This window comes from Cimex lectularius, unplaced genomic scaffold (genome assembly GCF_000648675.2).
Source record: "Cimex lectularius strain Harlan isolate CLEC.00 unplaced genomic scaffold, Clec_2.1 scaffold83, whole genome shotgun sequence".
NCBI classification, from domain to species: Eukaryota; Metazoa; Arthropoda; class Insecta; order Hemiptera; family Cimicidae; genus Cimex; species Cimex lectularius.
The window spans coordinates 1,298,935-1,314,222 of record NW_019392748.1 but is presented as its reverse complement, the minus strand read 5'-3'; the positions used below and the strand labels follow the sequence as shown (position 1 = coordinate 1,314,222).

General features: G+C 34.6%; 1 protein-coding gene across 2 annotated transcripts in view; it reads left to right on the top strand.

Annotated features, from left to right (window-relative positions):
• The first annotated feature begins 1,574 nt into the window (after window positions 1–1,574).
• Window positions 1,575–15,288, top strand: part of LOC106665675 (zinc finger protein Xfin-like) — a 33,675-nt gene continuing 19,961 nt past the window's right edge. For both annotated transcript variants that reach the window (XM_014392288.2, XM_014392284.2), the window contains exon 1: window positions 1,575–1,774. The gene's annotated coding sequence lies outside the window, so the exon portion shown is untranslated. The remainder of the gene's footprint in view (window positions 1,775–15,288) is intronic.

Genomic DNA, 15,288 nt, shown 5'->3' with positions numbered 1-15,288 from the left:
TGTCCTTATCCTAGAGTAAAAATAACGATCAAGTTAATAAATGTTTTTTAAAACAACCCCCAGAATGTAAAAAAATAACATTTTTATAAAAAATTAAAAATATTAAATTTGTAAACCATTTTTATCTTCATTTAAAAGATTCTCAAGTTCACTAACTATGTTCTTATTCTCAACCCTTTCGCAGATATTCAACTAGCAAGGATAAGTAGGTGATTTTTTTGGGGGGAAAATAAAATAAATTAAAAACAGTTAAATTTCCTTTAAGAAGGCACCCTTTTAGAACTTTCAATTTAATTTTAAAAAAACACTAAATTTTACAAAAACTGATAAATTTTAAATTTCCACAAAACACTAAATTTTCAAAAAAAAAATTAAACGAAACATAAAAAGAGAATAAACATACCGAACTACCAAAACAGAATTTTTTTTGTTCTTTTTTGTGCTTTTTGACTAGGTTAAGTTGGTGTTTACAACCTCTATATTATTGTTCTTTTTCTGTTTTTGCCTATTTTGGTGTAGATATTTTATCCAATTTTTCCGCTTTGGTTGTTAGCTATGCTTATTGTCTCTTTTTTAAGTGTTTTGCTTAATTTTATTTCTTTTTTTTTTGTGCTTGTTTATTAAGTTAAAAGTTGGGAAATAAATTATCCCCAGGACAAAAAGTTGAATTATTAGATAAACCCCATTTTCTGTTTTTCACATCTTCACCACTTTTTTCCCATTTAGCGTAACATTTCTGCATTTTGGTTCGATGTAACTAAAGAAATAAGTATACCGCTAGAAGCCTTACTAAACGAAGTTTTTTGAAATTTGCGAAGTTCTATCGTGAATTTTTCTAATGCAATGGTTGCAGATTGTTTTTACAAATTTTAAATTTAACAGTTTTTGAATGATTTAGTGTTTATTTCTTTTACCATAAATTAAATTAAGTTATAGCAGTGTGCATTTCTAAAGGATATTTAACGCACTTTCAATTGCTTTCTTTGATTTCCCCAAAAATGAATAGTTCAAGAGTTACGAGTAAATTTATGACGAAAACCGTAGATAGTTTAAAAAAAAAGTTGAATCTTCGAAAGGGGTGAGAATCGGCCATTGTTAATATGATTTTCTTTTCCTCTGGAAGTGTGAAATTCAGCTGGCAAAGTCATATCGCAAGTAGCGTGATACCCTGTGTTTTGGACCCACTGTGCCAAGTAAAAATTAATTTGAGAAAGCATCCTAAAATAGGCCGAAAAAATAACAATAAAAGTTGATGATTTTCAAAGGTTAAAAATCGTCTGTTAGCTCTTTCACATTGAACCTGTTTGCTCTATCCAGAACATGATCTTTGGGCGATATTCGGATCGCCTTGGAAATCGGTTCATACCCAAAACGGTATTTTTTCCTTGGATGGTTCGATGTGCAACTCCGAAAAAAAACGTCTCTAGGGGTGAAAAGGGTTGACCCGAACCGGCCGGAAACAGGGTGCCTCCGTCGACTCCCAGAGGCCCTGAAAGAGCGGGGGAAGCTCTTGCACCGCGCAAGTAGGGGGAAGAACAACTCTGGAGGGGGTAGACCATTGGGGAATAGGTCCTCGCTCCAACTCCAACTCCAGAAGACACCCCCCGGTCCCCCACAGAGCTCTTCGTAGCTCGCTGGCTTGGGTCCCATGCCATCCCTTCTTGAAACACTTCAGTCGAGTTGTTCAGTTCGTCGAGTACACTTCGTCAGCGTAGTGGCTGCCAAGGCCAAGAGCATCAAAACTTCAACCCTCTTTGGATTATCTGTTTACCAGGTGTGTGTTATGTTTAACTATATATCTTTATTTATTAAAACGTACAACATTAACAAAAAAATGTAAAAAAATTCACCGAGACATTTCAATCGACAAAAACGCCTTTTGCATCATGCCAAAACCACCACCCACTTGCGGCGATGACTAACAGCATTCTTAACAATAATGACAACGCTATTACAACAACTATAAAATTAATCCTAGTTCTATAAGGATCTCTTTTTCTCCTTGAACGTGTTTCTATGTTACAACACTCGAGGACTGTTAGTCTTATCACAGGCGCAAAGCGTAAATAAATGTAACTCGGAGAGCACGTGATCCAAGAAGTGAAGAACGAGTGGGGATTGAAATGTGGCCCGCAGATAGCAGCCTGGCTCTTCGACAGTTCGACCGTCGACTTTTATTCCCTATTTGGACGGCCCTTTTGGACTGTTCGCCTCTTGACGTTTCAACGATTTAGACCAAAAGGTTATTTTTTGGAGGTGAAGCACGTTTATTCAACAATCCACCCGTCCAGCAGCTTATTCGTCGTAGGGTGTATAATGAAGAATGAATGCACAATCGAAAAAAATAAATAAAAAGTGAGTCTGTGTTCTGGCGTGTTAAATGTAATTTAAATTCTCTATTTTAAAAAATTAAAAACAATTTTTTTATACGCAATTACTTTTTTTTTTTTTTTTTTTTTTTTTTTGAGTGGACCCTCTTTTTTTAACTAAATTTTGCAATAGTTATATTTTTTTTTGTTTACTGGATATTTTTAAAGAAAAATATGATAGATAAGTAAAAACTTAAACTGAGTAAAACAATTTTACCAAAAATATTGCTGTGGAAACATTAAGAAGATTAATTATTCTTTTTTTTAAAGGTTAATGGTTGAGATGAAAAATTAGTGCAACGAGTGGGATTCGAACCCACGACCTTCGGCTCAATACGCTGTTCTAACCACTTCAGCTAGGGATACTTCGTTCCCCTCGGACACCGGCTCCTCTACCTTCGACCTATTGAATTTTCGCTCTTTTTGCCATATTTTCAAGGTGTTAGAGCAGCGGCGTATTTGTCCGAAGGTCGTGGGTTCGAATCCCACTCGTGGCACTAATTTTTCATCTCAACTAAAATAAAAAGAATACTTAATTGGAATAATTAATAAGGTCAAACTAAAGAAATATAGATTAATTTAATGAAGAAAATTTTCAATTCAGGACAGTTCCTCCTCTTGGTTAATCCCTGGTTGCATTCGACGTGGCATCCATTTCACGAGGTTTTGAGCGTAGTGCTGTGGAATATTTCATACTCCTCCAACATGCCATTCTTAATTGTTACAAATTCTCTGGCTTCATTGGGACTAATTTGGCTATGTTGCACACAATTTTACCCTCTTTGACAACTCGTCCCAAAGATAGGGTTTAAAGTCGACTACAAGCTGGCCGCTCCAAACATTAGATTGAGGCCTATTCCAAGTAGTCACCTAGAGTGTGGGGCCTTGTCATACATAAAAATAAAACCATCGCCAATTAGTAATATCATTTTTATTTTTTTGCACTGAAAATTTTTAAAGAAAAATACATGATATATAGCTAAATAAAAAAATTAAACTGAGTAAAACAATTGTACCAAACATGTTGCTATGGCAACAATGAAGAGAATATTCCATTTAGTACGGAGTATTTCCACCTCTTGCGTTGATCACCTCTTGCATTTGACGTGACATCGAGTTTATGAGATTTTGAATGTAGTGCTGTGGAATATTTTCACACTCCTTGAACAGCGCTATTCCTAATTACTGCAAATTCTCTGGCATCACTGGGCGACTTTTTACCCTCCACGGTGTTCGATAGGGTTTAAGTCGGAACTACATGCCCCATAAAAATAAAACCGTCGTCACCTAGTAGCATATAAGGAACAACTTCTGATAACACATCTACAATGTATGCTGTTAAGCAACCCTTGATGAAGTTCAAGTTTGTGTAACCTTTTATAGAAAAACTTGCCCAAACAATAATACCACCACCTCTATAGCTTCTACAGAGTAAAAATATCGCGGGGATATATCGCTTTCCAGTTCTTCTCCAAACCCTCTTCTGAAGACCTTAAAACCTTGACTCATCCGAAAACAAGATTATAGCCCAAGCTTATTCCAACCAATTGATATGATTTCTTGCGAAACTTAACCGAGCTGTTCTGCACCTTGTCAGAAGTTCTCGACCAGTGGCATGCCTTCTCGCACGTAAACCAGCTTCTGAAAGTCTTCGCCTTGCATTGGCGTAAACTGACATTTACATTCTAACTTGCTGAAGTCGTTGCTTGATCGGTAGAATGTCGATGACTGAGTACATTTGAAACAATAAAACATCTCTCTGAGACCCGACATTACATATATTCCTCCTTGAGTAACCTCCAGTATGTTGGTAGCGATGGAAGATCCATCGGACAGTTGTTTTGGGAAGGTTGAGCACCCTGGCCTCATACGCTTGACTTCTTCCAACTTCCAAAGCTTTCTAGCCAAGTCTGTATCACTTAAAACCATTACTCAAATTCGAAACTTAAAAATGGTACAACTTACAAAAAAAAAAAAAAATCAAGCCACCAGAACGTTAGAAAGAAGCTTTACAGAAAACCAACAAAGAGAAGTTGTCTATTCAAAGATTTATTTACAAAATCCAATTGTAAACACAAGCTTAGATTCATTTTATGTGGGTTTTATTTCCCGCTAATCCTTTCCTCCTTGACGGACCAAATATTGTAAGATAATCATTGGAGTATTGTCTAACATATAATTTACAATATTAAAGGTTTGCCTCTCTTTTGTTAGTCAAGTAATGATGTTTTTGTTCTTGAAAAGATGGAAAAATGTCCTACAGGAGGTCGAGCTATCAATTGGTCCACGTGTCTGAAATTGCTAAGTAAATAATTTTCACCAAATGTTAAAAGGTTTTGCTTATAATACAGAATTATCCGTAACTGAAAAAATAAGTCCCACTGGCTTTTGCCTTCAACTTGAGTGGTTGGTCTGTGCGTTGTTCAGTTAGTTGTGCCCACTTATATTGAACATACCCAAGACCACCCTTGAAGCTAATAAATAAAAATCCCCTGGAGTTGTGAAGAATTAATTGAAAAGTTTTTGTATTCAACACAAATTGAAAATCTTCAAATGGGACTTAGAACCTACGGCTTATTTAAAACGATGTTGGTGATTCATGTTCAACTATGATACGACGCGCCGTCAGAAGCGGTACTGGCACAAATGACTTTTTGACAAGCCGATTTAGAGATTCTGTTAGTTCAAAAATTTCTTAAACATTTTTTTAGCGGTTCTGCGGTTAGATAAAATAAACGTGGGGATTTGTTACGGCTTGAAAACTGTACAAGGTAATTGAATTATGAACTGCGGTGGATATGAAATTAACATTCCATTGGTAAGAATCGGATATGAGAATTTAACTTCCAACATTCAGTTTCAATTTCCGCTCAAAATGTTCATGATTCAATTATTCAGTTCCAGCCGAGGGGGTCGGAAAATAAATCCCTCCAACTTAGACAAAAACAATGATAATGCTTTCTCATACTAATTTTTGTTTTAATATCGCATGTTTACAGCAGATAAGCTCAAACCTTGTATTTTGAGTTAGTATCTGTTGAATATATTAATTAGTTGGAAAATAGGCAAATAATATACAATCCATAATATCTCTCTATTTATTTTATTTATTTATACATTTAAAACAATACTCCCCATTCAAACATTACATGCATTTCGTTTTACTAGTTGAGAAGAAGTCTTTTGTATGACCTCCTTTCTGAGAAGACCATAGATATTCCCATTTGGCGGCAAATTTACTTTCTGGATTCTGGAAGATTCTCATCCGGAGATGCTTGTTTGGCTAACATACCCGTTATTTCGTAACCCAAAAGCCCTGCATGTGCTCTAACCAAAGCAGTTCCACTCTTGAGTTGGTGAAGTGTATGTAAGACAGCCCAAAGTTGTCTCACCATCTCCACAACGACATGTAACTGGAATAATTTTTTATGCAATGCTCTGCAACCTGACTGTTCATTCTGATTTTAACTTTTCGACGTTTCTTCAAATTTAAAGCGCTCTCTTTCTCCCTCTCACTCTCACTATTTCTCTTTCTCTCTCACTATATCTCTCTCGCCCTCCCTCCCTCCCTCCCTCCCTTCCTCCCTACCTACCTACCTACCTACCTACCTACCTACCTACCTACCTCTCTCTCACTCCCTCCCTCCCTCTTTCCATCCATCCCTCCCTCTACCTATATATCTATCTATCCCTACGTCTCTCCCTCTTTCTCTCTCTCTATCGCTCTTTTTCTCTCTATTTCTTTCTCTCTCTTTCTCTCTCTCTCTCTCTCACTCTNTCTCTCTCTCTATCTATCTATCTATCTATCTATCTATCTATCTATCTATCTATCTATCTATCTATCTATCTATCTATCTATCTATCTATCTACCTATATCTATCTATCTATCCATCCATTCTTTCTTTCTTTCTCTCGCTATCTCTCCCTCTATCTATCTCTCCATTTATCTAACTATCTATCTATTTACCTATGACAAGAATAAACAATAAATGCATCATGGAATATCAAGCATTCGCATTTACATTGTTGCTTTCTTGTATATATGTATATAGAAATAATTACAATATCTCTAAAATTCAATTAATTTGTGAATGTATCCTCTAGGCTGATACAGTATCCAACAGTATAAAATATCCAATCAATGAAGTAATCCGTGTGTATCGTGTTCCACGGGAAAATCAACCCTCGGGAAAAATTTGTTTTCCTATAACTTGGGAAGCATTTTTTTCAACAGAATGTAAAAAATACTAAATTAAGACTGGCAAACATATTTATTTTTGAGTAAATTTATTTGGTTGTGGATTCCAAGTATTGACTATTAGTTGGCCAGACAATTCTAGTTATTGTGTCCAGGCGTTTATCTCTTTAATTGGGAACGCCTTAATTGGAAGGATGGGCGGTCCTGCTGGTGAAAAACGGTGTTTAACGACTTCCATAACAAAATTATTTGTACAAATAATGAATAAATTGCTTGAAATATGTTTTAAGAAGTGATTGAGGATTTGTTTTCGTCAAATGGTAGATTTTAGAGTTGATATAAATTGTGTAGCATTTTTTTTTTCAATTTTGCAACAGTATGTTTGTAATAAACGGCAATAGATACAGAAAAAATTAGTAATGTTGTACTCGTTAAAAATATTTTGTTTTGAAATCCTGTAAGTGAAGACTTAGATTTTGACAGTAGTAGACTTTGAGTTATTATTTTATGAAGGAATTTGGGCTGAAACCGGTTCAGTTAACATTTACCTCCTCATATTGCTTACATGCAAAATTAATGGGATTAAAAGGATGATCAATGACAAATATAGCCGTACTCACTTCCCCAGTTGGGAATCAACCAAAGTGCATCGAGATAAGGTACGTTGCCAAGGTTGATTAGAGACCACTCTAAAATTGGTTAGTTACACATTTTAACACTCTCCGAAGTATTGCAATTCTAGAAATTTTAAATAAATAAATAAAAGATCAGCCGTTGTTAGTTTGCATGTATAATTCAATAATATTGGAACGTTCAAATACGATTTATCTCGTTCAATATTTGTCAAAAAAGCAGAATTTTCCCAAGGTCGTGAGATACAGGAGTAGAGCACTACTCGGCTTGCACTAAACCCGTCCTTGAATTGAAAAAATCGGCTTCCTGCTACGTTTAATGATATTTGACTTTAAGACTGATTGTAAAAGAAATCCACAAAGGACAAACATTTAATTTAATTACACTGGGAATAAAACATTATTTACTTTGGTTCATCCGGGGCATTAATTTGAACGCAAACAGTTTTCTTTGATTCTCACTTTATTGCTTTTATTATTCAAGGCTTCATGAATAATCCCATAAAAAATTCTCTATTCAAAATTCCTGTTATGAATTAGTTTCATTGTAGCTAAATTTCAAAAGCATACAATTTTTGACTTTAACATCTTATCTCCAGTCACTTCGTATATTCATGATAATGCTTGGCATAAACTTAATTATATTATTTGTATTTTAGGAAAAACAAACTGCTTTTAAAACGTATTTCAACCCAAAACGACTGCACGGCAACATTTATCGTTCATTAAGATATTACATTTATTGTAACGGGCCATAATTTCCCCTGAACATAAATGCACATTATTGCCACATAAAATTGGGTTTTAAAAGTATAACCTTAACCTATGATAAGGCCGAAGAAATTTCAAATTCAGCTCTACTTGCTATAAATTATTTATATTTGAATTTTCTACTGATATTTTGCATTAATTATTTTTGATTGTTTGGAGATCGTGAGACGCGGTCTGGTGGGACGTAGGTTTAGAAAAACATTTTCTTTATCGTGCCAACGTTTCGATCTTTATTGAGATCTTCTTCAGGGCTCAGTGTTGGTTTTCCGTGTTGATGAGTCATTCTTTTGTGTCGTGTTGAGAGTGCCACTAAACACCACACACTTAATTATTTATATTATGATTATCATACATGTTTCCTATACGTAATAAATATTTACGATACATTAGGATTTAAGCTTCGTGCTCGTAGTAACCAAAAATAATAGTACAAATTTAACAATCATCATTCATTAAGACATCAAGATAATTGGCCATAAGTTCCATAAAGCATCAATTCATGTAGTTGTGAGAGTAAGATTTGTATGTTTGCATTTTACCTTCCAGAAGACATGATTGACTAGAACAATATTAGATTGGTGTGGTTTATTTCTATGACAGGAAAAAAATTTCAAGTGCTGCTGTCAATACTATAGATTATTTCTATTTCAATTTTCTCTGGGGTAATTTCCAATGTATTACATAGTATGAATAGGTTAATTTGTACGACAATAATCTCTGGCTTGTTTTCCCTGCTTTGTCATTAATTATACTATAGGAAGTTAATACTGAGTGAGTTTCTTGCTTGTATTAAAAAAATGCTAGAAATTGTACTAATTGTGCAAATTGAACCCATGTTATGACAATCGGCCATCATTTCAAGTTATTGTCAGAAAGAGTAAGGTCTATTCTAAAAGAGATTTTTGTTTACAACAAGATTTGATTAGTAGGTTATTTCTAAGAACGAAAGAACTTTTAAGTGCTACTCTCATTGCTTAGATCGTTTATGTTCGAATTTTCTACTGGTGATTTATATTTTTATCGTATTTAGCATGAACATAACATTTTATTTTCTACTTGTATACATATTTACAATATGGTAGGTTTAAGTTTTCTTACTTGTAGTTCAAGAAAAATGCGTTTAAGTTTTTTCCTAACCTAAAAATATAGTAGACATGAAATCATCATGGTTCATTAAGTCATTAAATGAAGTTTAATATCGGAAAGGATAAGGTTTTGAATAGTATGACATTTACTTCCAGAAGACATTTTAGGTTCCAACAAGATTAGATTAGTGGTTTACTTCTAAGCAATAAATGCAGGAGGATTTCAATTACTGCTCTAATTCCAATAGATTATTTACGTTTAAATTTTCTATTGGTTTTCTTTGATAAAATAGTGTGTCAAAATGTTACTTTTTGTCATTTTTAAATCTAGAAATGTTACAACATCGGTTTTCTTGTATTACTTTGGAATGGCGGACCAATTTTTTTAATGTATTAAGTAAAATTTGTTTATTTGATTTTAGAGAATAAGAAATGCATTTTGGAAAGAAATGATAATGTATAAAACTGCTAAAATCATATCTGCCCGTATTTTATTTGTGCCACTCGATGGTATGGCATGTAGGTCAAGAACAAGTACTCGTTTTAAGATGTTATATTGTTTTTTTTTTATAATCTGCTTCCCATCTTAGTTATAGTTTAATAGGATATATTTAATTATTTTGCAACTTTTTTTTATTGTGATCAATGTTATTTTAATTAAAGATAGACATTTAAACTCCACTGACAGGCAAAACCCATTTGTAATATAACTAGATTTGTATATATTTTTATATATTAATCAAAGTTTCACGTTTTTTAACGTTTAATAATTGAGCCTTTGTCTAAAAAAGAAAAAAAAATGTAAATTGCTAAGGAAAAAGAAAAATAAAAAAGTCGGATAAAATTTGTTTTAATTAGATTTTTAATTAACATTTCAATATCGCGTATTTCCTTCTCTTGCCTTAATTACATCTCGAAGACGCCTCGGCATACTTTCTACCAGTCTGAAAATGTCTCTACTGGAGGTTAGCCCATTCTTCACGAACAGACCTTTCAAGATCGTGGAGTCCATCAGGAAGTGATGGACATGCTGATATTTTGAGGTCATCCCATAAATGTTCGATGGGGTTCAAGTCTGGAGGGCGGGATGACCAGACTAAGACCCTGATTTTATCCTTGTGAAGGTACGTTTGTACTATGCGAGCGACATGTGGATGAGAATTATCGTGCATTAGAGTAGGATTTTCGTTTTATTTCATAGAGGATAGGCAACGCATGATGTTCCAAAATTTCATCCACATAGCAGCGAGAGGCCGTCAAAACCGTCCACGAACAGCAACCAACTCTGGGAAACTCTCCATTCCAATTCCCGCCCACACCATCACTGAGCTACGTTGAAAAGGTTGGTTCTGGCAAAAATTACAAGCTTCGCACCTTTTATTTCGCTTTCTCCACACTCTTTCACGCCCATCTGGAGACCGTAGAACAATCTACACTCATCTGTAAAAAGTACAGCAGAACAATCGTTTGAAGACCAATGGCTATATTCTCGAGCAAATTCTGGTCCTCTTACGGGGCGATCGGTCCATACTGATTCAAACTTCCTCGAGCAGTGCGTTCAGAAATTGTGATCTCGAACTTCCTGGAGCTGATGAATCGCTTGTACAACAATAAGATGCTGGTTTCGGAAAATTCTCAAAGTCATAAAACTGTCATCCTGGGGTTCTGTTACCAGGGCCTTCTATGGTAGGACCCAGTTTCTCGAAAACGTCTAACCGCGTCTCGCAGTTTCGCAGGGAACTCCGATAGAAATAGCCGCATACCTGATGGAACGTCTCTCATCATTAACTGCCACACCATGCGCAACATCCCGTACCAAGTGGCATTTTTAAGTTTAAAACTAAACGGTTTATTGCTTCAGTATTCAAATGAGACTGAATAAACATTTTAAATTCCGTAAAAAGTAAACATTGAAAAATCCTTTATCCTTGTTTAGGATTAAGGATTAAGTTTGTTTACCTCTAATTGATATTCCCAATTTAAAACATAGCATAAGCAAATATTTATTGGTAAAAACAACGAGACAAATTAAGGGCAGAATTTTCTTTTATCAGGAAAATGAAAAAAAAATCAATTAGGAGGAATCCTTTGCTTGTCAGTTTATATTGGAATTTCAATTTTAGTTCGAAACCAGCTGTTCCAAGGGCAGTTAACCCATGCTTATTGATCTTTCACTACATCTTGTGTAGGAGGATTAGATGGATGTGGAAATCCGTCGACTCTGTGCTATGAATATTCAAACAGGAATAGTAAAATTATAGGAAAAATAATGTGGGAAATGTGAAATTGAATTTGAACACGCCAGGTGGGCAAAGAATCTCCATGTAATATGTTTGTTTTTCTTTATCTTCTCAACTGTCTCCATGACTGGCGAGGGCACTCTTATCAGAATTGCATGATGAGCCTCAACGGCATTTCCTGACGATCGTCGCATCCTTATTTTTGCCAAGGGAATTATTTATGTTTTCATTCCGACATAATGAACCATGGTGTAGTTTTGTACATTCGAGTTCATAATATTATGCTGATGGGCTTCGGTTAAACGGCCTATTAGAATTTGTTGGCTTGTAAAAACAACTCGGAAGGAAAAGAAAACCTCGAGATTGGTGTTTTTTGTAATTTTTTGTTGGCCTTTTTATTACCGATTAGCCATAACTTTGGTGATTTTCTTGTTGCTATTTTTGGGATTGTGAGAATAAAATATTTAGAATCAATCGCGTCATTCTGGGTTAAAGAGGATTGATCGGTTGTTATATTTCCTAAACTAAAACGCATTGTTTAAATTTTGGTTTAATTACAGGAAAATGTGATCAGACACAATCGAGTTATACATAAATCCAAATTGCATATATTGCACAGACAACTAATTTACATATGTACTTTCTTTTGTCGTTTTTTAATTATAAATTAATTTTGAAACCTTAAAAAGCATAATTTTTACATTTTGAAAATAAATAACCATTTTATTTTTTAAAATACCCATAAATTCTAAATGAATTGCTTTAAAAGAAGCTCAACTTTTGTTTTTACAAGTAAAGAACAATTTTCTACGCTCTCTTTCATGGAAAGAATTTTAGTTTTTATATCCTTCAAATTATTTCCAAACAATCATCAATGTGCCCTTTTACGACTTCCTATCTTTTCTTATACGTTCAACCTTCTTCAAATTATTAACCATTTAGTATTCTTGTATTGTACTGAAGAGCACTTAATCTCTGTGGAACAGTTTTTTCCGTTTTACTTTATCCCAGCTCTTGTTAATAAAGGAAAATTCATTTTGAGCTGGTTCTCAATAAAGCCGATTTGTTTTGGTTCTTAGGTAACGTTTTATGCAAATGCTTTGAAATGGTCTGAATAGACGGTGGGGAAACGTAAATCTTCGAAGTTAGTCTTTTTTCCTTCTTCACCCTAGATAGCAGCGGATGACTATATTTTGTATATTCCCTTATTGGATAAATATTATCTAAACCACCCTATTCACAATTATAACCAAACGAAGGTAATAATAATTATTATGATTGCATATTGGCCAAAATTAAAAAAAAAAGTGGAAAAGAGAGTGAAACAGATAGAGAAATAGAAGTGGAGTGATTGAGAGAAATGAGGAAAGAGAGATATAAAGACATAAATGGGAAGAGAAAGAGAGAGAGAGGGGGAGTGAATGATTGAGTAAGAAGGATGGGGAGAGAGAGAGGGAGTGCGTTAGAGAGTGAGAGAGGGATATATTGTAAGTAAGCGAGAGGTACAGGAAGAAAAGAGAGAGTTACGGGGAGAATGAATGAATGAAGCTTTATTTAACGTTGTAGAATTTGGTCAGATACTGACCATTTATCAATGGTCTTACAGAAAGAAAGGGGGGGAGGGAGAGAGAGAGAGTGGGGGAGAGAGGGAGGGAGGGAGGGAGGGAGAGAGAGAGAGAGAGNAGAGACTGTAAGAAAGTAATCGAGAGGCTTAGGAAGAAGAAAGAGAGGGAAAGTAAACCAGATATTGATAAATTAAATAAATAAACAGTAATAAAATAATGCTTAAAATAATTTAGTAATTAAATCTGGCGTGTTAAATTTCAGATTCGAGCTTGAACCATTATCTACCACATAATACTACAATCATTAACTGTCGAGAAATCAAAACTCTAGTATATTTGTTTGTTTTTGTCATCTACCATCACTAATTGTATTTTTATTGTTTAATGTAAAAATTTTCTTTAAAAAATTTTTACCCTACGCGCGTGAATACAAAAAAATTAATACATTTTCAATTAGTCGAAAATAGGCAATTTGGAAATCAAATAGATAATTTATGATTGAATGTACAATAAAATAATCTAGTAATAAAATCTAGCATCTTAACTTTCAAATTCAACCGTGATACATCAACTTCATTTCATGTTAAATTTAATGTATAATTAACTAAATTAAGCCAATATCTCTCACAATTGAATAATCATTAAAAACGTTCTTGGAAAGTTCAAACTCAATATTCTAGTCCTTTTTAATTTATAATATACAATGTCAGTTTTGTAATGTGTTGAGCGTTATTCTTAATCTACATGATAGATTCTTTTGCGTCTTATGTTTCTTTTGGCAGTAAAGGACGAATTCTCCTAGTTGGATCCTAGTTTGCCACTTTCGACCATGTCATTCTAGAACGATTTCCCAAGTGGAAATTCTTGAAAATGTCTCAAGACGGGTCGAGCAATCCCTTTAAATAAGACGCTTACGCCAACAAGGTGGTCGACCCCTTCGGAGAACTCGCCTCTGGCACGGGTACGTCGTAAGCTCACGATGAGGCGGGGAGAAGATTGGCCAAAGAGGATAGGCCGCCCTAGGAATACTGGACGATTGCCACTTGGTCTATTTCCGTGGGTTGGTTTGTGAGGTCTTCGGAGCGACCAAGACATATATCTTATCTCAGGCTAAACCAGGGCAAGGACACTATCTCCAATCTGCTCGACTCGTCCACACTGCCTCTTCAGTCTTCGACTGATAACTCCGCTTTGAAAATAACAAACTATAACATATTCTCATGGGACAAAACGTCATTCGCCTACTCTTACAACAATTAAACGCTACAAGAGCCGTCCATTTATCCTCGAAACGTCATTTATTTATTCAAGCAGTCAAGTAGTATTATAAAGCAAATAATTCATTTTTTATTATTTTTTCGTAACAAATAGATGTTATGTTAACAAGAATATCTCTTCTTTATAAATCGCTCTAATTGATTCAAAATCCAACCCTCTAGGGAAAAAATAAGGACAAAACTGGTTTTAAGAATTTTAGAAGTCACAAATTCCTTCCCTATATTACTATTCTTTACTAAATTAAATTATTCTTAAACAGCTGGTCCTTTACTGGCTTTAGTAGCATGGCTATTTAATGATACATGTTCCATTTTGTGTTGGTAGATTTTATCAAAACTCTTCCCTCCTTGGGTAAATAAAGAAAGATTAAAAATAATATATAGCCGTTAAGGCTTTTAAACGATCTTTCAGGTTACCTAATTATTAAAGGACCTCCTACAAATCGTTCTGCAGGATACGATTGCTTTTCTTGTTATAAATTTAAATGTCTGCAAACTTTTCTTTTGATTATACGTTAGTTGTATGCCAGTTTTTATTTTATTTTAACTATACATGTGAATTATAAGCCTGTTATTTTCCTACAACAAACATTTTTATGATTTCTTGTTGCGGTCTTGTGCGGGGTGATGAACTCGGCCAGAACAGTTGGCTATTTCCGATCTTTGGGGCAGGGTTCTAAGCAGGGTGAGGCAACAACCCAAGCCCACCACCACAGGTCGCAAAATGGTGAAAAGTGTCCGACAGACCAAAACAGCAATTTATATACTTATTTTTAAATATATAACATATAAAAGACATCCTTAAACAAAAATATATACATTTTGTGTAGATACATGGCGGGAAGACAAAACGATCAATGACAAACGATTTATGGTAGATTAGAACTCACTAAAGCTAGTTTTAAAACTACAAAACTACTTCAAAACTTGATTATTTTATCTTTATTTTACCAAGCCAATTCCAGTATCCAGGAGCATCTTGAGCTGAAGAAAGGTGCAAAACGTGGAAGAGGTAGCTTAACGAGGACAAATGCACCCAAATTACAGTTAAAAAATCAACAGTTAAAGAAACAGCCTAGCTCACGGCAATCAACAGCAGTCGCCAAGTTAACAGTAAGAACTAGGACATCTAACCAAAATACTTGGCCAG